The 24,115-nt window shown below is 46.9% G+C and overlaps 2 long non-coding RNA genes across 2 annotated transcripts in view; both read right to left on the bottom strand.

Moving 5' to 3' along the window:
- The window catches only part of LOC144584997 (uncharacterized), a 259,478-nt gene that overhangs the window by 120,280 nt on the left and 115,083 nt on the right, over positions 1–24,115 (bottom strand). The window lies entirely within an intron of this gene.
- On the bottom strand, positions 280–11,112 carry LOC144585001 (uncharacterized). The gene is made up of 2 exons (XR_013539507.1): positions 11,057–11,112; positions 280–9,974 (listed from the first exon to the last, which is right to left on the bottom strand). It is a non-coding gene; the product is annotated as an uncharacterized LOC144585001 (long non-coding RNA).

Below are 24,115 nucleotides of genomic sequence, written 5' to 3'. Positions count from 1 at the left end.
CTGCAGGTCCCGCTTCCGGCTCCCATTCGAAGGGGCCTCCCGGGGGGAGCTCTTCTCCCTCATCTTCATAGCTCTAGGTTCCCTCCCTCCTTCCCCCCCCGCATGAACGGTGTGTGGGGGGAGGGCAGAAAGGACTGGCGGGGGGGAGCGGTTGGAGGGCAGGAAGGCTCCAAAGGGGGGGAAGGGGCTCCCCAAGGTCTCCGTCCCCCCCAAAGTCTGTCCACAAAGTGGCAGAAAAAAGGAGAGAGAAAAGGAGACCTGAGGGACGGGCAGAGCCAAGGAGAGGAAGGGGGGGTTCCATCAGCTTCTTCCATCATCTCCCTCCACAACAGCCGGACTCTTCACTGGGTTTCTTCTTCCAAGCTGCAGGACTTTGCACTTCACCGTGGCCAGGCAGGATCTGGCCCAAAAAGAGGGGGGTGGAAATATTATTAAATGTAGCGGTGAGGGTTTATGGATTAGGGTTTTTCTTAGGAAAATAGTTAACGTTTGAGGATTTGTTACTATTGGGTGTTGCTTTGCTGGGGTATGTTGTCAGAGTATGGGACCAAATGGAGATGTGAAGCTAAAATGGAATGGTTTAAAGTCTTGATAAATAAAGAAAAATGTTAATGGATGAAGAGGAAGAGAAGTTAAACCCTACCAAGGATGAAAGAAGGTATAATATTACAATATGGATGTGAAGGTGTAGAAAGAGAGAGTGTGCCGTCCGCAGAGAAGAAAGAGGAAAAAGATGATGGAAAGAAAGAACAGCTGAATAGCAGCGAAAGTAATAAAGAAGAGAGGAAAGGGTTAACAAATAAAGAAGGGGAGGTAAAGGTGGAAGTATGTTTGGCTGAAGGGGAGTGGGAGGAGTCAGGAGTGACAGTTGGAAGTGGAGAGAAGGCGAAGGGGGGAGTAGTGTGGTTTAGTGCGGTGGTGGATGAATATGAGAGAAAGAAGAGAGATGAAAAAAGACAAGCATTTGAGAAAGTTCGCATCCAAGGTTTAATAAGGGATTTCCCAAACCTGCGAGTGGGCGGACTCTTGCCAGATCCCTCACCTCACCAATATCCACCAGTGCGTACACCAACCCAAGAGTGGAAAGTAACCGTGGCTCCGTGGAAAGAAGAGCAGCGAGAGCGCGGTGGGAAGAGAGGGGAGTTCGAGGAGGGTCTGGATGAGAGGGGGTGGATTCGGCACAAATGCTGTGGGACAATCTGTGCCAAGAGGAGTCCCCCACCCCCTCATTGGGGTTACAAGAAACCCTTTGGGGACCATCGCCGTTAACCCCTTGGGACTATGTTCAATGTTTGGAGCACGTTGATGAGGCTTTGTTACCAAGTTGTAAACCGTTGGAACCGTTAAAGGAAGTGCTGGAGAGTGGAGGTGGCAATAAAAGTTCTGTTGTTAAAGTTATAAGGACTCAACCTTTATTATTTCCTGCTGACATGGAGGGAAAGGCGAACCTTTTGACAGTGGCGCCCAACGTGGGGCAGCCCCTATGGCAGGAAATGAAGAGATGAAAGAGTTGCGACAAACGATTCAACGCCAAGCGAAATTGATCGAGAATTTAGCGGAACAACAAACGTTAACACGTCAATTGTTACAATTGAATGTAGGAGAAGAAAAGGCCAAAAGTGAACAGAAAGATGTGAAGAACCCATGGGTAGCCGGTCCCACACCAATACGTATGCAGAAGATGAGTGCCTCAGATGACCCAGAAGCTTATCTGCATACCTTTGAGAGGGTAGCCACCGCAGCTGGGTGGCCAAAAGAACAATGGACATTGATTTTAATACCCTGCTTAACCGGAGTGTTACAAGAAGTAGTGGATACGTTGTCCACCCAAGAGGCAACTCAGTATGAAACAGTCAAAGGCGCCATCTTACAAACTTTAAATCTGACAGAAGAAGCCTATCGCAAAAAGTTCCGAGAGCTCAAATTCAAAATGGGGATGCATCCGCGCCCAATAAGCCAGCGTATGAAAGCCAATGTAATCAGATGGTTAAAACCAGAAGAAAAGACGAAGGATGAAATAATAGAAATTTTTGTTATGGAACATTTAATATCCACTTTTTCTATGAACATGCGCAGTTGGGTACAAAGAAACAGACCGAAGCGGTTAGAGGAAGCCATCAGCCTAATTGAGAATTACTGCGCGGCTGAGGAAGGAGCGAAAGAACATACCGGAACTACTTTTGAGAAGACACGCCCGCAAGACAAGATGGCGACCGGGAACAGCCACGCGCCACGCGCCACGCGCCCCGTCTTCTTTTTCAGTTATTGGCAGAGGAAGGCCTCAGAATTTCGAACCGATGCGCCCGAAACCAACGCGCCCTATCACGTATGACCAACGGCTGTTCGAACCGGGCACTGGGTTGAAGGAAGGAAAGGACGGCAAGCCTGTGTGTTTTGATTGCGGCCGTGTCGGCCACGTGAAGAGGCAATGCCCCGGACTGGACTGTTCTTGGGTAGGACAGAACAACGAACGAATTAAGATATTGGGATCAAAACAAGAGGGTTGGGAAGTGATGGCTACAGTAAATGGACATGAAAAAAGGGCTTTGATTGATACGGGGTGTAGCAAGACATTGGTTCGGCAGTTGGAGGGAGTGGTAATACCGGATGATTTAACTGTAAGATGTATACATGGAGATTCTAAGAAATACGCCACTACTTGGGTAGATGTACAAATTGGTAAAGATTGTAGGAGAATGAAAGTGGGGATTGTGCCAGGGCTTTCGAGAGAAATGTTATTGGGATGCGATTGGGAGGGGGCGAGTGAATTGCTTAAGAGTAAAGAAGGGCTAGCCGGGGATTGCGACATTAGTGAATCTGAAACTGACTTTTTAAAGGGAGCCTCACGGGAACAAATGAGGCTATGGCAACAAGACGACCCAACATTACAAAAATTATTATATGAAGCTCAACCTACGGGATCTATTATATCTGGGAATACGGGATTTGAAATAGATGAAGGCTTATTATATCGAGTAAACCGAGAAGGGGAGAAACAGTTAGTGGTGCCCATGAAATGGAGAAAAGATATATTAAGAATAGCCCATGATATACCCACTGCCGGTCATTTAGCTATGGATGATTGCTCGCATAACTCAAAAGATTCTGGTGGCCAGCATGCAATAGTGATATACAACAATTTTGTAAAACATGTAAAGAATGTCAAATGACTCAAACAAAACCTAGGCCAGGTGCTCCGTTGATGCCAATGCCTCTAATAGACCGCCCCTTCGACAGGATAGGAGTTGACATTGTAGGACCTTTAACGAAATCAGCGGGCGGACACACTCATATCTTGGTCTTAATTGATTATGCAACAAGGTATCCGGAGGCAATACCACTACGATCCACGAGTGCTAAAATAATTGCAAGAGAGTTGATGCAGGTTTTCACTAGGTTAGGGTTTCCCAAAGAAATATTAACAGATCAGGGCAGCAATTTTATGAGTTTAACGTTGAAAGAAATGTGGAAACTCTTAGATGTAGAACCGATACATGCCTCAGTTTACCATCCGCAAACAAACGGATTAGTGGAACGGTTTAACAAAACGTTGAAGGGCATGTTACGTAAATTGGTGATAGAGAAACCCCGAAAGTGGCACTTGCTGGTGGCACCGCTTATGTTCGCAATCAGAGAAGTACCACAAGCCTCCACGGGATTTTCTCCGTTCGAAATGATGTACGGTTGGAACCCTCGAGGAATTTTAGATCTAATTAAGGAAAAATGGGAAAGCGGAGCAGATAATTCTCAGATGACGGTACAGCATGTATTAGAAATGAGAGACCATTTAAAGAAAGTAGCAGAAATGGCTAAAGGTCATTTAGAGCAAGCTCAAGCCGGGCAAAAGAAAAGATATGACGCAAAAATATCACCAAGGTCATTCGTAGCAGGCCAGAAGGTCCTATTATTGCTGCCTGCTGACAATGCTAAATTGTTTGCATGGTGGCAAGGACCTTATGAAGTCATCAGACAGATAGGTAAAGTAGATTATGAGATAAAAACACCTGACAAGAAAAAGAAGACCGGTATTTACCATGTTAATCTATTGAAGGAATGGCATGAAAGAGAAGCTTTATGGGGTGAACGTATAGAAGAAGATTTAGGGCCAGAATCATCCCTATATCAAGGGGAACAAGTGGAGATTCCTTTGGGAGAAAATTTAGACGTATCACAGAAAACACAAATAAAAGAGATAGAGAAGGAATTCCAAGATGTTTTTTCCACCAAACCGGGCCATACCCAAATGGCAGAACATTGTATTAATACCAAAGAAGGAATGGTGGTACGTAGCGGAAGTCGAAATTGGCCTTTCCACTTAAAAGATGTTATCAACAAAGAAGTAGAAGAAATGTTAAATTAGGAATAATCGAACCCTCGAATAGTCCGTGGAGAAGTTATCCAGTAGTAGTCCCGAAACCTGATGGGAAAGTGAGATTATGTATTGATTTTAGGAAACTCAATGAAGTATCAAAATTTGATGCATATCCAAGGCCACGCATTGAAGATTTATTGGAAAAGCTAGGGGGCGCTAAATACCTCAGTTTGTTAGATCTTACGAAAGGTTACTGCCAAATTCCCGTGAAGGCTGAAGATAAAGAAAAGACAGCCTTTGTCACCCCAAAAGGGTTATACCAATTTATGAAAATGCCATTTGGGTTACATGGGGCAGAAGCCACATTCCAACGCTTAATGGATAGAGTTCTAGAGCCTGTTAGCACCTTTGCGGGAGCTTATATTGATGATATACATATTTTTAGTAAGAGCTGGGAAGAATATATAATTCATATTAGACGAGTACTAGAAGAACTCAAGAAGGCAGGATTAACTGTTAATCCTTCTAAGTGTAAGGTCGCCCAAGAGAAGGTAAAGTTTCTAGGTCATGTTGTAAGTAAAGGGGAGATACGCCCATCAGAAGAAAAAATTGACAAGCTATCTGATTGGCATGCTCCCAAAACAAAGAAAGAAGTACAACAATTTTTAGATTTGGCCGGGTATTACCGACAATTCGTACCTAACTTTTCTGGTATTGCAGCCCCACTAACTGATCTTACTAAAAAGAAAGTGAATAAATATATTAAATGGGGTAAATTAGAACAAGAGGCTTTCGATAAGTTAAAGATTATTTTGAATGAGTTACCTAAGAGATACACTCCAGATTTCTCTCTTCCTTTCATTGTACAAACAGATGCATCAGATAGAGGTACCGGGGCAGTGTTGGCTCAAGAAAAGTCAGGAACAGAGTACCCAATTATGTATCTTAGCAAAAAATTAAGTCCTCGTGAACAAAAATATGCAACTATTGAAAAGGAAGCATTAGCAGTAAAATGGGCCATTTTGACATTAAAATATTATTTGTTGGGAGCACCTTTTACGTTAGTAACTGATCATGCACCCCTTCAATGGCTAAATAGAATGAAAGATGCTAATCCGCGACTGACACGATGGTACTTGAGTTTACAGCCATATGCATTTCAGGTGAAATATAAAAAAGGGACCAACCATGCTAATGCTGATTATTTTTCGTGACAGGGAGAAGGAAATATGCGCGGTGATGAAGAGCAGACGGCCCACTCCTCCGGGGGGGGCGTGTGAAGGTGTAGAAAGAGAGAGTGTGCCGTCCGCAGAGAAGAAAGAGGAAAAAGATGATGGAAAGAAAGAACAGCTGAATAGCAGCGAAAGTAATAAAGAAGAGAGGAAAGGGTTAACAAATAAAGAAGGGGAGGTAAAGGTGGAAGTGTGTTTGGCTGAAGGGGAGTGGGAGGAGTCAGGAGTGGCAGTTGGAAGTGGAGAGAAGGAGAAGGGGGGAGTAGTGTGGTTTAGTGCGGTGGTGGATGAATATGAGAGAAAGAAGAGAGATGAAAAAAGACAAGCATTTGAGAAAGTTCGCACCCAAGGTTTAATAAGGGATTTCCCAAACCTGCGAGTGGGCGGACTCTTGCCAGATCCCTCACCTCACCAATATCCACCAGTGCGTACACCAACCCAAGAGTGGAAAGTAACCGTGGCTCCGTGGAAAGAAGAAGAGCAGCGAGAGCGCGGTGGGAAGAGAGGGGAGTTCGAGGAGGGTCTGGATGAGAGGGGGTGGATTCGGCACAAATGCTGTGGGACAATCTGTGCCAAGAGGAGTCCCCCACCCCCTCATTGGGGTTACAAGAAACCCTTTGGGGACCATCGCCGTTAACCCCTTGGGACTATGTTCAATGTTTGGAGCACGTTGATGAGGCTTTGTTACCAAGTTTTAAACCGTTGGAACCATTAAAGGAAGTGCTGGAGAGTGGAGGTGGCAATAAAAGTTCTGTTGTTAAAGTTATAAGGACTCAACCTTTATTATTTCCTGCTGACATGGAGGGGCCGCCTGAAGGGAAAGGCGAACCTTTTGACAATGGAATAAACTGATAAATAGAACTGACATGCAAAATGTTAGGAGAGAATGAAAGGAGATGTAAAGAAGTTTACTTTTTATTCATCAGCATATAAAAGTTATTTTAGGATAGATTATATATATTTGCATCTCGTGATTGTGATTTAGTTTGCAAAACAGATGTAGGGTTAATAAATGTAGCAAATCACACATTGGTAAATATGAATTTTAAGGGTACATGTGATTATAAAGAAGCTGGGAGGTGGAGGTTACGTACAGGAATTTTATGTCAAAATGTTCGTATAGATCAGGTCACTGAGAAATACAGTAAATCAAAGTCTTCAACATACATAGGAAAACCGGAGAAACAAATTGCATGTAGATCAGTCAAGCCCCTAAAGCTGATTCACTAGGAAAGTTTGAGGCTGTCGTAGCCACGGGCAGGCGCCTGGGATTGTAGGGGCTGAAGTTGGGATAAAAGAAGCTCAGGTAGGAGCATTCGTTGCTGCGCCTTTGCTTAAGGGCGGTCAGGCTGACAGTGGGATTGTGAGTAAACAGTCATTATATATGTTCTGTACACACTGTTATGCTGAAGCTAAGCTATTTAAGTTAAATGTTTAAATACAAAGTGTTTTTCTAATTACATTTGCCTGTCATAGGTTTTTGCATCCAGAGAGAAAGACAAAGCACGGAGTTTCTGTCAGCTCTCTTCTCATTCCCTCCAGAGGGGCAACATCTACGCTTCCACCAAGGCCACTGTTTGTGTCCATGTATCAAAAGCTTTCTTGACATTTTACAACATAAACATATATTAGAGAAAACGGAGAAAGAATTGACGGAAATATGGAGGATAAGAGAGGATAGTAATTTGATATACTATGAAATGTGTAACAAAGGGTTACACATTTCTTTAAAATGAAACCAATAAAGAAAGATTTGAAAAACAGGCAAAACATAATTAACAGATTTTGGTGATGAATAAGCAAGGATTAATAAAAAGTACTGGTATTAATATCAGAAACTAGGAGGAATAGGTTTACCAAGGAGAAGGGAACTAGCACCTCATGGGATGTGGAGACTCTCCCTCTCTTAATGCAGCCTAAATAGCATTGGCCTTTTCTGCAGCCACATCACACTGTTGGCTCATCTTCGGCTTCTGCCAAGGGACCCAAAGCGGCTCACAACATTAACACTCACACAGTTAAAAACACAATATGTTAGATATTAAAAGATAAATTAAACAATGTATGATTTAAAACACAATTAAAAGATTAAAACAGGAAAAAATTAAAATTATCTGCCAAAATGGGGTTCAGGGATTCTATTATAACTTTTAAAAGCCTGCCTGAAGAGATGGGTGCTTAGCTCTTTCCAAAAGGATAAATGGGAAGGGACCATCCTGATCGCCCGAGGGAGAGCGTGCCACGGCCTGAGGGCTGCCACCGAGAAGGCCCTCCTTTCCCCGTGTCCTTATAAGCTGGGCTTGCACTTGCAGTGGGAGCAAGAGGAGGGTCTCCTCTGCTGATCTGAATCACCAAGAAGGTGTCTATAGGGAGAGACGGTCCTTCAGGGAGCCTGGACCCAAGCTGTAGAGGGCTTTCTAGGTAACAACCAGCGCTTTGAATTGGGCCTGGAAACGGAGCAGTAACCCGGGGCGTTCTATGCTCTTCATAGCTGGCCCCAGTCAGTAGTCCCATTGCAGAGTTTTGCACCAGCTGAAGTTTCCGCTGCCCCAACACAGAGCGCGTTGCAGTCATCCAAACAGGGTGGAACTACGGCATGAGTCACTGTAGCCAAGACCGACATCTCACGGAACGGGCGCAGCTGGCGCACCAGCTTCATCTTTGCAAATGCACTCCTTGACACCGCCGAGACCTGGGCATCCGAGCTTAGGGATGAATCCAGGGGGACACCCAGTGTACCACCGCGATGATGATGAGGGGGCTGGAACCCAACCCTTCGGAGGAAAAACGGAAAGAACTGGGCATATTTAGCCTTGAGAAAAGAAGGCGGAGGGGAGATAGGATTGCACTCTTCAGAGACTTGAAAGATTGTCATACAGAGGAGGGGCAGGATCTGTTCTTGATCATCCCAGATCGGAGGACATGCAACGATGAACTCAAGTTAAAGGAAACCAGATTTAGGTTGAATATCAGGAAAAACTTCTTAAGTGTTCAATGAATTGAAGAACTTTTTGAGAAGCAGCCAAGCCAATTCCTGGAGGGTGGGCTGTCGGCGCACAGGGTCCCACCTCTCAGCTGAGCCACATGCACAGAGGCAGCCGCTCAAATTTTTTAAAATTTATTTTAAATTCATTTCCTTTGGAGAAAGACTCACTGTGCATGCGTGAGTCCCCCTCTTAGCGGAAGGGCAGGCACATGCACACAGGCAGCCCAGCCTCCGGAAGCAGCTGCTAGCCTTCCTCTCAAGATGGCAGCCTTAATGTTTATTAAGGAGGCCAGAGGGGTTGTGGGAACAGAGGGGAGCGGGGGAGCCTGTTGGGGCAGGAGGGAGGCAATGGACCAGAAAGGTCAAGAAGATGCTAAAAATTGTGTGATGCCAATCCGTTTGGGTTCTCCGGTTCAGAAACAACCCAAACCAAGGAACCAGCTCTTTTGCACACATTTCCTGGTGGTTGTTTTTTGGTTTGTGCCCATATCTCACTAGTTCCCCTCCATCTGTCACCTCGCCCTGAGTCCTCTCTCTAATTCTGAAGATGATCTTTTAAGGATGGCGAGAAAGATGAGGCTGGAAAAAAACCCCACCTGAGGCCACCATCTGTTAACTTGGTTTTTGATCCTCACCCTGAGCAAAGGGTTGAATCCGACGGCCGAATCGGCCCCTTTTCATTCTGCTGTTCTAGAAAACAGAGACATCCGTCAGAGGAATCCGGAATCTCCTTCAAAATCTCTGCTCGGGAGGCCAGAAGACCCTTCCTTGAGGTGACCTTCTTTCCCCAAAGCCTCCAGGAGACGGTCTTTGCCCACAGCTCTCCAGCCTGGATCCAGAGGGTCCCTCTTTCCACTGAGGAAATATTCAGCCACCCCCTCAGGGAACACCAGCAGCTCAAAACCACAAAGAGAATTCCTCTAAATAGATTCTCCCCCCCCAAAAAAAAACCCTGCAAGGATCATCTCCCGGCATCCACCCGCACTCCCAGGTAGAAGGAACTGCTCTTGTCCTTTAATTGATGGGAGCCACCTTGGGTCCTCTTGTAAGGCAGAAGGCAAGGTAAAAATGATATTAAATGAATACACTGAGCAGAACTCACCCAAAATATGATATATCTACGCTTTCCGCCCTTATTGCCTTCTGCCCATAGTATGGTCGTGCTTCTGACTCAGAGAAATGAAGGTTTCACCTGCCTTAATGTTGTAGGGAAGGATCCCCCCCCACGGGAGAGGCTTCTTCCGTTCACCCTCCTGGATCCCAAAAGAAGGAAGGGGGAATTCAAGGAAGGACCCTGACAAGGTGTCTCATCCTCAGCAGTTAACGAGAGCAGCTACGGGATTCTTGGGGGTGGTGGCCCCCTCCCGAAGAGGCTTCTGGGGCTGCCGGCGATGGGGCTCAAATGCTCCGACCTCCTTATCCGAGCAGCACAAGGAAGGGCCTCCTGCTGACAAGAGAGTAGCTGGCTAGAGAGCTCTGGGGCTCCGGATCAGTTGGGAGTTCGATTCTCCCCCCCCCCCATTGGATCGCCTCCCGTAAGAAGAACCAGCCGGGGCGGCCTTGGGCCAGCTCAACCGTCCCTGGAGAAGGAAGATGATTAATGTTTTAATAGGATGGTGGTGCCTCTGATGGCAATTAGAAAGAGCTCACCTGCCTGGCAAAGGCTGGAGGGATCTGGCGTGTGATCCCTTCTCTTTCGATCCTGGGAGGAATCTCTCCTCCCCCTCCCTGGGAGAAGAGAAGAAGCCGAAGGATCCCTCTGGAGAGATCCCGGGGGGGGGGGAAGGAAGAGCGAAAGGCTTTCCCTTTGGAGGGCTGCCTTTCTCCTTCTTCCATCCAGTGGGGCAGAGAAAGCAGGGAGGGAGGGAGGGAGGGAGGGGCCTTTTGCAAAGGGGGGGGGAGCCCAGGAGAAGCCCCCCCCCTTGCAGCCGGGAGAGCCGGCCAGGGGATCCTCTCCTTGAAGGGGGGGCAGGTATATGGGGGGGAGGAGGGGAGCCCCATCGCCCCCCATCTGCCACCCCCCAAAAAAAAGGCTGCCTGCAGGATCTGGGGAAAGAAGGGGGTCGAGAAAAGGGCCCAGTGTCTCACTGGGGGGTGGGAGGGCGCGATCGAGGCCCCTCCCAGACTTCCCATTCGGCCCCCCTCCCAATTTAGCCCCCCCCCAATGCGAGGAGGAAGAGGAAGAGGAGGAGGAAGGCAGGGAGAAAAACAAAGAGACCCCCCCTCCCCCCTCCCTCAAACCGGGCAAGGCCTTCCTGCATTGTAGGTTGTGGGGGGGGGTCTCTGCGGTTGGCGGGGGGGGAGAGAAGAAGCGTGCTTTTCTCCATCTCTGCAATTCGTGAGCCCCCCCCCCCAAAAGCGGTCCTGCACCAACCCCCCCCCCCCACCGAATATGGCTCCCCTCCTTGCCGGTCCTCTGGCGGGAAACTCGCGAGGAATCCCCTCCCCTCCCCCCTTGCAAAGCGGCCTCTTCTTCCCGGGGGGGGGATCCTAGAGGGTGGGGGGGCAGAGAGCGGGGCTTCCCACCTCCGGTTCCCCTTCGACGCCGCTCCTGCTTCTTCTTCTTCTACCCCGTTTTTTCCCCCTGAATGGAAAGGGGGGGCGATGGGGGGAGGGGAGGGGGAGGACAAAGGGAGGGAGAGGCTTCTGCCTGGAGACAGGTGACGTGGAAGGAGCAGGAGGAGGAGCAGAGCTCTCATTGGGTCTCCCTTGTCTTCTGGGCGGAGCCAGAACCTCTCCCCTGCCGTCGCCGGGTTGCCAGGCAACCCCCTCATAGACGCCATAAAAACCGGCAGGGGGAGGCCCTAGCCTAGAGGTATTCCGCCCAGCAACGGGTGACGCGCAAGAGGAGCGAGCTCTCATTGGGTCTCCATTGTTCTTCCCTGGCCGGAGGCAGAGGATGCAGCCTCCCCCCCCCCTTCAGCCTTGTCCTCTTGAGACCCCAGGAGTCCGGGCGGGGGGGGGGGGGTGTCTGGGTCGGTCCGCCGTTGAGGAAGAGGAGGAGGAGCGCCCCCCCCCACAGGCCATTAAAGGGGGCGAAGGGCTGGAGGGAGAGGAGCGAGTGGGGGGGGACTCCAAGGCAGGGGGGGGGGTCGGGCTCCCTTGTCCAGCACTGGCTCCCCTCAGCCACCAAAGGCCCCCTCCTGCAGAAAAGGGACGAAAGGGGGAACAAGCTGGATCAGGACAGAGGAAGGAAGCTCCCACCCCCCCAAAAAAAGATACAAAAAAGGGGATCAAGAGTGGGACCATGGGGGTCTCTCAGTAGGAAGGATGGGGGGCAAAACAGAAATCTGGGGCACAAGGTCACCTCCCAATTGACTCTGGGCAACCACCATCACCCGCTCCAGTCTCTCCCAGTTGGGATGCATGGCGTGACACCCCCCCCCCAACGGGTGGTTTTGATTCGTCTCGTTATGGCCTGTGGCCAGAGGCGAGCGTCTTTGATCCTCTGAGTAATGTGCTGGAGGGGATTAGTGATAATAAAAGTGACCATTTAAAGGTTATTAAGACGTCTCCCGTTTTATTTCCCAGGGAAAATGAGGAGTTGCCCAAAGCTAACTCTGAGCCCAATCACACTTCAGAACTCACAACAGCTCAGTAAGGTAGGACTTCTCTAGGGCAGCCAGTTAGCGACCTTTCCACTCCACGGGATTTAAGTCGAACCCTGCTGTTCCAAGAGACTAGTCCTCATTTAAGATTTTATAATTATTTTTTATTAAGAAAATATAGATTAATAGAAACACTTTGCTTGCAAAAGCATAGCATGAAACATATCCAAAGATTCCAATAGTTAAATAAAGCTGCTATTTCTCATTAAAATATGAAAAACTAAATTCTGTGCTAAGTAGCTTCTAAGAAGGGCTATTCACCCCCTGCTCTTTCTGTCTCTACCTTCTGTAAGCATTCTCTCACATAGCACTTTCTGTTCCAAAACTCCCCTCTCCAAGCTTCCTTTACAACCCAACCCATCGTCCATCTTTTTCTACATCACTTAGCCCTCCTTCTTCTTGACACTTCATAGCTGTAAACCAATTAACTTCAAAGAGGGCTAACACCATTCTCCACCCCCGAACTCCCATGCTGGGGCCAGGTGTGTCATCTCCTTCCCAATTGGGATGGCGTTCTTGTTTGGTCTCCTGGGCCTCTTGCTTCCTCCTTCTCAGAGTTCTCTCTGTACCAGCCTAGCTGTAAATGAGGAAAAAACAGTCTCAGGGCCCTTACTAAATTCCAAGGCCCTCAGATCATTTCACTTTGAACCTAACAGATTCCATTTGCCTCTGACTACAAACCCCACTCTCCTTCAAATCATCTCAGAACTCGAGGCACGAATAAAAGCCAACACCAAATTCCAAGTGAGTTTCCCATTTGGGGAAATGGGGATTTGAACCCTAGTTTCCAGTGTCCTCGTTTGTCACTCTCCCCAGTCCACCATACTGGGCACCGTTTCCCTCTTAGATGCCAAGGAGAACTCCACTCCATGCGCCACCCAGATCAACAACCTCCACTTTTTTTCCCCTTTTCTCTGTGAAGGCACACGATGGGATCCCCAATCCCTCCCTTGCTCCCTCACCCCTTTCCTTATTGGCTGTTTAAGAGGAGCATGTCGGCAGGAGGGGGTGCTGTAGCGGGCACCCTGAAGCCTCTAATAACTCAGGCCTCCAGGATGTGCTCACTCCTCTTCTCAAGTAGCTGCCACCAGGTATTGTTGCTCCAATACCAATGATTCAATTAGACTTGTATTTTCTTTAAAATTAAATACTTGTTTATTTGATTACATAAAAGAAATAGGTAAATCACAAGTAGATAATCAATTTCTTTCAATCACTGAACTCTCTAATACACAGACCCTGCTCTCACTGACTCATTAACACACTGCCTTCCCACTCAGATCTCTCTACTCTTTCTTTCTCTCTTCTTCATCTAATCTCCCACTCAATCTTCCTCATACATCATACACACCCCTTTTTATCTCAGCCCCTCCCCCTTTAGAACCATCTCCCGTTCACTCATTGGCTCCTTTCACACTATTCAGCTGTGACGGACAGGTGAGGGCAGGGCTGAACGCCACATACCTCCCCCGCAGGGTCTTTTCCCTTCTCTCATTTTGGACAAACCTTGCTTTCCAGCCCCACAGTTTGGCTATATAGGTTCGACCTCTATTAGGTGTAAGCACATGTGGGCGTGCATCCCCGGTGTCAAACCTGTGCACTACACCCTTGGCTACTTTGGGCTTGTTGGAGAAAACATGCTTGCCCCTCAGAAGCACTGCTCTAGCTCCTTTTTGGTTTTCAGGGGAAACTGAGGGACTGATTTGGTCCTCCTCTGAGGTGTATTTGAGTTCACAACTCCCTTCCCCACAAGGTAATTCGAGTCTTTCTTTGTCTGCCCCTTCCAATGCTAGTAAGACAAAGTTTTCTTTCACATAGAAGGGCTTGCTTATTTTCCCCTGGTCTCCTGTCTGGCTTGTCTTTCCTACTAACATATTGATATAATTTCCCTCATTCACTTGGGAGGTTACTTGCATCCTGTTGTAAGGGGAATAAGTTCCCAAAATCTTGATGAGCTCAGAAGTAAACCTGCTGCTACCCAAATGCCTCAGCAGAGCATCTCCAATGTTCTGAGCCTGAATATTTTTCAGGGGAACTGCTTCGGGAGAACATGCTGCACCCTCAGTTATGCTCAGACTGAATCCGTTTCCCCTCAGGATATCTCTGGTCAATGGCTCAACTATGTCGAACTCAACACAATGTTCTGGGTTCAAAACAGCAGGTAAAGGACACAGCTTGGCATCAGATTTGCCAATGCAATCTCCTTGCCCCTGACCTCCTTTACACCTCTGGCCAAATTCTTTTAACTGCTCCTCCACTTCGAGGCAGTAAAAGTTTTGTCCTAATTTCTGGTCAGTCATTGTCATGTCCATATGGGCTACAATGGTACCAGCATGCCCCTGCTCCTCTGTCAACACTGGATCTTTGAGAGGCACTACCAGCTGCTTGTGGTAATTCTCCCCTCCCCCACTGGGATCCACAAAGGCCTCCCTGTCCAACTGGTCTTTTCCTATAAGGAACCTTTCAGGTCTATCAGGGGTTAACTGTTCTTCAGAAATGTTCTCAAAGCAGCGTTTCAGCATGGAATCTGCCTTTTGTTCCTGAGTGAATGTATTGCTTTGGGGATTACTAAAATGTATAATCTCAGCTGAGTCACTAATGTCTGTCATTATCTCCATATGACTTTCATTTTCTTCCTCAGCTGTCCCTACATTCTCTTTTTGGGAACAAGTCAGAACTAAAACCCTCTTAACATGCTCAGAGAGGTCAGTCCCAATCAAAACAGTTGATGGCAATTGCGAAGAAATCCCAATCCTCAATTTTCCTTCCCACCCCTGATATCTGATAGGTATTTCAGCCACTGGCAGAATGACAGCTGCTTCTCCAATTCCCTTAACAGTGGTTAAGGGAATTGGAGAATGTATTTCTGAGGGACAATATCAGGATAACATAAGGTTACTTGTTAGCACAAGTCCTTTATTGTTAAAGACATAAATACTGTCTCCAGAAGTTTTAAACAGCTCCTGGTTTGTTTTAATTAGGTAACAATGCCTAATTTCTGCCACAGGAAGATCAGGTTCTCTGTTTTCAGCTTGTGTAGGGAGCTCAGCTTGTGTTCCCATGACGCCTAACTCCTCCCTCTGAGTGTTAATCTGTTCCTGCTGCACACAGTAAACAGATTTAGGCCTAGGCAAATTTACTTTTTGTGGCCCAAATTCTCTATTTTTACCACACTGAGTTGAAATGTGACCCTCTTCTCCACACCGAAAACAGATCCTATAGTTCACTTGATCATAGCCAGAGTTCTTAACTCCTTTTCCCTCCAAATTTTGGTTTCTGATCTGGTTCTGATCTGAGGGCTTGCCCACAAAATGGCCCCCAACCTTCTGCTGGTTCTTAAATTGCCCTCTGGGATATTTATTGGTGTCCTCCCACACTTTCCTCACAACTTTTCCCTCATAAATACTTGGTTTTCTAATTTAGGAAATAAAATCACCGGCCTGTCCCGCCTCTTGCAGATTTTTGGGTTTCTTGTCCCTTACTACATACCTCAGTTCACCAGGTAACAGTGAGTAAAACTGCTCAAGACCAATGATGTTTTTAAGATCTTGTACTGTTTCAACTCCCTCCTGTTGGATCCATTTATCCAGATATCTGGTCAATTTGCCCCAAACTAAGAATAAGACTGTAAGCAAGGATTCTCTGTAAGCATTCTGTGAACGTCATCCTCTGTAAATTTGGAAATTGTACTTCCCTTTTGGAACTCCTTTGGTAGTTGTGAAGAACCATAGGCAATCTGCTGCTTAGCTCCACTCTGCACCAAAGCACGGTGTTCCATGGCTTCGAAAATCTCTCTGTCTAAAGTTTTCTGAGCCGTGCTGGCTAAGTTCAGCTCAGCCAGCGATGAACGCCTGCTAAGCGTCATCTTTCTTCTCTCTCAGCCTACAAGCGCTGCCGAAGCATTTAGCACAGGGAAAGCAATAAAACTGTCAGCTTTACTGCTTCACTGAGACAAAACAGATCCCCTCAGGAGCTTGCCCCTTTCTCTGGATAGTATGGAAATGCAATTTAATTCTTTCTTTTTCCTAGTATGGCCCCTTAACAGATTTCAGCTTAAGACCAAAGTCTTAATCTGTATCCTAAGACCTCTAGTCATCCAAACAGAATGAAATCTTTCTGCCCTGTCACCTTAATGATCAGAGCTTGCAATTTAGAACAGCCACTTGCTACAATCAACACTAACTGGAAGAATTTCTCTATGCTGTGGCCGAAACCGAACGCATAGGAATTCCCCAGTCGTAAAGCAATAAAACAGCATGCGGATCAAATCGCGCCACTGCCAGCTATGTAAGCAAAGCAAGTCTCCTAAGAGAACTGTCTGCCTGGGACAGAGAGGATTCTGAGTGAGTGTACTCCTAAACTAGGCAAAATGAGTCCATTGTTTTACCCAAGGCAGCACTCTTCACTCATTCACCAAGTCTGACCCGATTTTATTAAGAACCCAAAATATAATCGTGAGTTCCAGGGATACTAAAATCTCCTAGCACTCAGGAAAATACTGGACTCAAGGTAGCATATTTCCGTGGCCATGTAAAATAAACCAATTAAGTAATTCAATTGAGTAATTGTAGCAATTATTATGTTCAAGAGGCCAAACTCCAGATATTGAGAATATTTTGTTTTATTAGAAAAATAAAGTTCTGAAAGAATTTAGTTTATGCAAAAGGAAAGCACACCCAAACATTTCCATCATAACCAGTTAGAAAAGTAACTAGTTCCTGCTATAAAAAAAGAAAAAAATAACAAACTTACTAACTACATAATAGGAAAGACAGGCTTCCCCTCAATCTAAGTACAAAACTACATCTTAAAAGAATTTAATGAACTCCATAGTCCATAGTCCATTTAAGCATTCATAGTCCATTCAAAAACATACCAAACTTCCAGGAAATCCAAACTGCATTAGTCCATATGGAAAAGTTCCTTGTAGTAATCCATTATACGAAAAAAGGTCCTCTTCTCTGTCAACCATCCTCCATTTTCTCTCCTTGCTAGAATGTACCCCTCCTTCTCCTTCACTGTTGACAACCAATCAGGAGTAAGCAAAAGACAGTCTCATCCCGCCTTTCTTTCTCATGGGATCTGATGTATGTTTACCTAGGAAAGTTGGAATATTTAGTCTCCATTTTCCACTTTCTGAATTCTATTGAGTCCTCCCTCCTTGAGGCCTCCAATTCTTGATCTGAGGTAATTCCTTCCTCAGAATCCCCATTTTCTTTATCTGACCCAACTGCCATTTCAATGGGTACCATTTCAGCTTTCTTTCCTCTGGTGGAAGGCATGTTTCTTTACTCAGGCTTTTTATTCAGTTTTCAAGCCTCAATTTAAAAAGCACACTTTTTTTTCCTGTCAGTGAGAGCCATTGTTATATAGTTGCTTCCCCAGCACTCATCCACTGGAAAGCTACTGTGTCCAGGCCTCTGTCTTCCAGCCAGGCCTTTCACCAAAGACAGAGCCTCTTTTCCTGCCTCAGGCACCAAAATAACCCAAATTAACAGCTTCACCCTTTCCCAGGTTTAGCTGACTTGAGCCCCCTCAGCTTATCTGCCCTTGGCCTCTGCTTTGTCCCCTCAGAGCTTTCTCCCTTGAGCTCAGGACAAGCTAGCCAACCTGCCACAGATTCTGCTTGGGGTAACTCTTTCCAGAAATGGTTTCCACAGAGCCAGTCCCTATCGTAGCCACCCCAATCTGAGTTTCAGAGCCTTCCCACTAGCATTTCTCCCCTTGAGACAAGTCCTAGGAAGTTACCCACTCGTCCACTCAGATTCCCTGACTAAAGATCTTCTCTGCTCTGGGCACCTTTCCAGTCCAAGGCTTTACTGGACGAAGCACGTATCCCACACGCTGGACACCAGTTTATGTAGCGGGCACCCTGAAGTCTCTAATAACTCAGGCCTCCAGGATGTGCTCACTCCTCTTCTCAAGTAGCTGCCACCAGGTACTGTTGCTCCAATACCAATGATTCAATTAGACTTGTATTTTCTTTAAAATTAAAACTTGTTTATTTGATTAGATAAAAGAAATAGGCAAATCACACATAGCTAATCAATTTCTTTCAATCACTGAACTCTCTAATACACAGACCCTGCTCTCACTGACTCATTAACACACTGCCTTCTCACTCAGATCTCTCCTCTCTCTCATCTCACTGCAATCTCGCAATCTCCCTCACACACATCATACACACCCTTTATCTCAGCCCCTCCCTCTTTAGAACCACCTCCCATTCACTCATTGGCTCCTTTCACACTACTCAGCTGTGACGGACAGGTGAGGGTAGGGCTGAATGCCACAGGTGCTTCCTCCCTGGTCCTCTCATATCTCCCGTCCTTCTAGCCAGTGTTCCCTGTGTGCCTCAGGATGGCTGGGCAACATGGGATGTTCATATATCTGGCTCAAATAGAAGCAAAGCAGGAGTTGCTTGATTTTTGGCTACTTTTCAAGAGGCAGGAGGAGTGGATGAGCTGTTCAAGTCACCAGAGACATCAGCCTCTGAAGAGGAAAAGCTGCTAGCTTTCATGCAGCAATTTTAGTCTCTTTTCCAGTTAGCCAGGTAGAACTTCATGGACTACACGTTCTGTAGATATTGGAGAGCATCCACTTGTTGAGTATGCTCCTTAGAGAGCTGTGGGCCAGCAGGCCAGGCTCGTGGAATAGGAAAGAGGAGCTTATTGGCATATCCAGGTGTAGTGCCAGAGAAGAGACCCAAGAGGTTCTCGCTGGAGTACTGTCCCTCAAGAGGACTTCTAGAAGCATACAGACCACTCCTCCAACCCCTACACTGGTACAGCAGGGTATAGACACCCAGGACTTAGAAACGGGTATGAAGGGGTTAACTGTCCAATCAAACTGAACCTGAGTTGGTGGGAAAAGAGGAAAGATTGCAGGAAGTGGTGGAGGCATGAGCTGGGGATATAAATAGGGACCTGGACAATATACCCGGTGGTTGGGAACTTATTTGGCTGGAAGATCCCTGGACGGGACGATGCCGATTAGAGGGCTAGGGTGGCTTTCCTTTGGTTGTCCCCCTTGTTTTCAAAACAAGCACCTTACAAATACCTTACATTGGAGTGTGTTGGTCCGAGAATGTAAAGGAGCTGGTCTGTTTTCCATTTTGAGCTCCTTCAGTTTGGAGATGGAACGAAAGATGGACAGGCATCCCTCATCAGCTTTTGGGAAGAGAAACATCGTGGAGACAACAGACGTGCTTTTCAAATGCTGCTGTCACATACAGCACTGATGGTACCTGTCTGTCATGGGTTTGGAGGGAAAGTTCCATCCTATGGGGAGTGGAAGGCGGGACATCAGGGGGGAGGAGCTGTACTGTATATATATTTGGAGCTGGTGTGGAGAAGTGGAGTGGGAGTCTGTGTGTCAGACTGAGTACAACTGTTTGTCAGATAGTACATACCTGATAGGTTCAGGTTTCTATCTAGGTAGCCAGAACTGATAGGTTCAGGGTCTGTGCGTTACTTTAAAGTGTTCTGTGGGAACCAATCTGTTGTATGTATATGATTGGGACTATGCCACGTTACAGTATCCTATTTACCTGATCCTTTTATTTACCCTGTTTGTTGTTTCAATAAACCTTGTTCTTTTGTTTATTAAAATCCATTCCTGGTCTGTGTGACTCCTTATAGGGAATGGTTGGTGGCAGCATAATTACAGGGTGGTATACTCCAGTAGGTCTGGGGTTGTCACATTGATTGGTGTCCAGCGTGTGGGATACGACTGGTCCAGTTGTCCAGTGGTCCAGCAAAGCCTTGGCAAGTGTGCCCAGAGCAAGGGGGGTCTAGTCAGGGAAAATCTGAGGGCACGTAGGTAATCTTCTAGGCTTACCTCACGGGGAGGTAGGCTAGTGGAAGAACGTGCAAACTCAGATTGGGGGACTAGATTAGGGAGCTCTGAGGCAACCCGTTTTGGTGGGAAAGGGCTGAGGCAAAGCTGCGTGAAGTAACAGTGATCTAGCCTGTCTGCTGAGAGGCCTAGCAGAGGGGGTGGATTCTCCCTGGCAACAGTTGCAAGTTGGTGCTGGAGGGACAGCAGCAGTCTATAGAAGGCTGTTTCTGAGGCAAAAGGAAAAAAGTGGTCGTTTTATTTTGAGGCTTGACTTTTTAAAGGCAGCCTGTTCTGGGGGGATTATGCCCTTGACTCGAAGCCAAATGGCAGACATGGGGAAAGTAAGAGAACCACAGGGAGACCAAGGTTCTGAGGAGGAATTTGGCTCAGTGCAGGATGAGAGCATGGGAGAACTGACCTCAGAACTCAGAAGAATGCTCCTAGCCCAACAGCATGAGCTGAGGGTGAGGGAAATGGAGGAAAGGGAAAGGGAGAAACAAAGACAATTCGAATTAGAGAGAGAGAGAGAGAGAATAGAAAGAGAAGAAAGATTGGAGAGAGAGAGGATGGCGTTTGAGTTAAGAAAATTGGAAATGATGAACCAGAACAATAATAACAATAGAGATTCTGAAGTGGGCCAATTGTCTAAAACTGACCTGAAGAAATTCCCTGTGTACTACAAGGGAGATTGCCCTGAGGTGTTCTTTTCCCTCGTGGAAAGAGCGTTTGTGGACTTCTCAGTAAGGGAAACTGAGAAGATGACCATTATGTGATCTTTAATCAGTGGCAGCCTGGCAGAAGTCTATGCAGAGATGCCAGTGGAACTGCTGAAGGACTTCGCTGAGTTTAAAAAACTGGTGTTTGCCCGGCATGGGATAAATGCTGAACAGCTGAGGCAAAAATTCAGGTCACTCACAAAAAAACCAGAGCAGACTTTTACCCAAGTGGGGGCCCAACTGGTGAGGTTGCTAGAGAAATGGCTGTCTCAGGAGGGGACAGAGACCTTCCAGCAGCTCAAAGACCTGATAGCGCTGGAACAATTTTATTCAGTCCTGCATGGGGAACTAAAGTTCCAGGTGAGGGAGAAGAAACCGAAATCGGTGACAGAAGCGGCAGAGATCGCAGATTTTATTTACCAAATAAGGAAGCCCTTAGGTGCTGAGGGGAAAACTGTGGGTAGGCCCAAAGAAACCTACAGCAGGTACTCTCAGGGACCAGGGAAAAACCAGCAAGGGGGAGGGGCCCATGTTGAAGGGAAGCCCTCGGATATGAAACCACCAAGACCTCAGATTTTGGAGGGAAAACCAAAACCAGATGAGAAAGACTCCAAGTACAGCAGAAAGTGTTATTTCTGTCAAGGAAAGGGCCATCTAATCTCAGAGTGTGAGAAATTAAAGCAGCTAAAGGGAAATTTGCCTCATGATTTGATTGGAACCAAGCCAAAAGCTGTGTTCTGTGTCCAGACAGAGCAAAGCTCCTTGCCACTGAAGGAGCCTGTTGCCATGGCTACTCACTCTGGACCAGTTACATCTGCTGATCAGGCTGGGGAAAATGGTCCTCTTGTGGAGGTCAAGCGCTGCTTACTAGTTAGGACAGATTCGCAATTGTTTGAGACCGCAGGGGTGGACGTAGGAATACTTGACCATCAGTATAGGGGGCTAAGGGATACTTGTTCCCAGGTAACCCTGTGCCATCCAGACATTATCCCTAGGAAGTATATAATCCCAAATGAGAGCCTGAAGGTGGCAGGGATTGAGGGGCAGGTGATCTCACTGCCAGTAGCTGAGGTACCTGTGAGCTTTCAAGGCTGGAGGGGAGTTTGGCGGCTAGCGATTTCATCGACTCTGCCAGCAGCCGTGCTCGTGGGAAATGACCTGGCTGAACATGTGAAATGGGTGCTAGTGATTACACGCGCACAAGCTACCACGGGGACAGTTCAGGGGGGTACTGAAGAGCCCGAGGCTGAAGCAGATGAGGGTAGTCCCGAAGCTGTGGCAGAAACCTTAACCACAGACAGTAAATTTGGCCAAGAGCAAAAGGCAGACGCCACTCTCCGAAAGTGTTTTGAAAAGGTAACAGACACCCAGCTAACACCTGAAACCCCAGCGAGATTTCGCGAGAAAAAGGGAATTTTATATAGAGAGTGTTACATACAGCACTGATGTTACCTGTCTGTCATGGGTTTGGAGGGAAAGTTCCATCCTATGGGGAGTGGAAGGCGGGACATCAGGGGGAGGTGCTGTACTGTATATATATATGTGGAGCTTGTGTGGAGAAGTTAGAAGCTGAGATGAAGAAGCTGGAGTGGGAGTCTGTGTGTCAGACAGGGTACAACTGTGTGTCAGTCAGTACCTACCTGATAGGTTCAGGTTTCTTTAAAGGTAGCCAGAACTGATAGGTTCAGGGTCTGTGCTTTAATTTAAAGTGTTCTGTGTGAACCAAACTGTTGTATGTATGATTGAGACTAAGCCACGTTACAGTATCTTATTTACTTGATCTTTTTATTCATCCTATTTGTTATTTAAATAAACCTTGTTCTTTTGTTTGTTAAAAATCCATCCCTGGTCTGTGTGACTTCTTACAGGGAATGGTTGGTGGCAGCTTAGTTATAGTGTGACACACTCCAGTAGGTCTGGGGTTGCCACATTGATTGGTGTCCAGCATGTGGGATACGACTGGTCCAGTTGTCCAGTGGTCCAGCAAAGCCTTGGCAAGTGTGCCCAGAGCAAGGGGGGTCTAGTCAGGGACAATCTGAGGGCGCGTAGGTAATCTTCTAGGCTTACCTCACGGGGAGGTACGCTAGTGGAAGAACGTGCCAATTTAGATTGGGAACTAGATTAGGGAGCTCTGAGGCAACCCGTTTTGGCGGGAAAGGCTGAGGCAAAGCTGTGTGAAGTAACAGTGATCTAGCCTGTCTGCTGAGAGGCCTAGCAGAGGGGGTGCATTCTGCCTGGCAACAGTTGCAAGTTAGTGCTGAAGGAACAGCAGCAATCTATAGAAGGCTGTTCCTGAGGCAAAGGAAAAAAGTGGTCGCTTTATTTTGAGGCTTGACTTTTGAAGGCAGCCTGTTCTGGGGGGGGATTATGCCCTTGACTCGAAGCAAATGGCAGAAATGGGTGAAGTGAAAGACCCACAGGTAGACCAAGGTTCTGAGGAGGAATTTGGCTCAGTGCAGGATGAGAGCACGGGAGAACAGAACCCAGAACTCAGAAAAATGCTTCTAGCCCAACAGCATGAGCTGAGGGTGAGGGAAATGGAGGAAAGATTAGAGAGAGAAACAAGGCAATTTGAAATGGAGAGGGAGAGAGAGAAAATCGCTCTGGAAAAAGAAAGGATGGCGTTTGAGTTAAGAAAATTGGAACTGATGAACCAGAACAATAATAACAATAGAGATTCTGAGGTGGGCCAATTGTCTAAAACTGACCTGAAGAAATTCCCTGTGTACCACAAGGGAGATTGCCCAGAGGTGTTCTTTTCCCTCGTGGAAAGAGCGTTTGTGGACTTCTCAGTAAGGGAAACTGAGAAGATGACCATTATGTGATCTTTAATCAGTGGCAGCCTGGCAGAAGTCTATGCAGAGATGCCAGAGGAACTGCTGAAAGATTTCGCTGAGTTTAAAAAACTGGTGTTTGCCAGACATGGGATAAATGCGGAACAGCTGAGGCAAAGATTCAGGTCACTCACAAAGAAACCAGAGCAGACTTTTACCCAAGTGGGGGCCCAACTGGTGAGGTTGCTAGAGAAATGGCTGTCTCAGGAGGGGACAGAGACCTTCCAGCAGCTCAAAGACCTGATAGCGCTGGAACAGTTTTATTCAGTCCTGCATGGGGAACTAAAGTTCCATGTGAGGGAAAGGAAACCGAACTCTGTGGCAGAAGTGGCAGAGATCGCAGATTTTATTTCCCAAATAAGAAAGCCCTTAGGTGAGGGGAAATCGATAGGTAAACCTAAAGAAACCTACAGCAAGTACTCTCAGGGACCAGGGAAAAACCAGCAAGGGGGAGGGGCCCATGTTGAAGGGAAGCCCTCAGACATGAAACCACAAAGACCTCAGATTTTGGAGGGAAAACCAAAACCAGATGAGAAAGACTCCAAGTACAGCAGAAAATGTTATTTCTGTCAAGGAAAGGGCCATCTA

This window comes from Pogona vitticeps, chromosome W (assembly GCF_051106095.1).
Source record: "Pogona vitticeps strain Pit_001003342236 chromosome W, PviZW2.1, whole genome shotgun sequence".
Lineage (NCBI taxonomy): Eukaryota > Metazoa > Chordata > Lepidosauria > Squamata > Agamidae > Pogona > Pogona vitticeps.
This window is presented reverse-complemented; position numbering and strand designations above follow the sequence as displayed.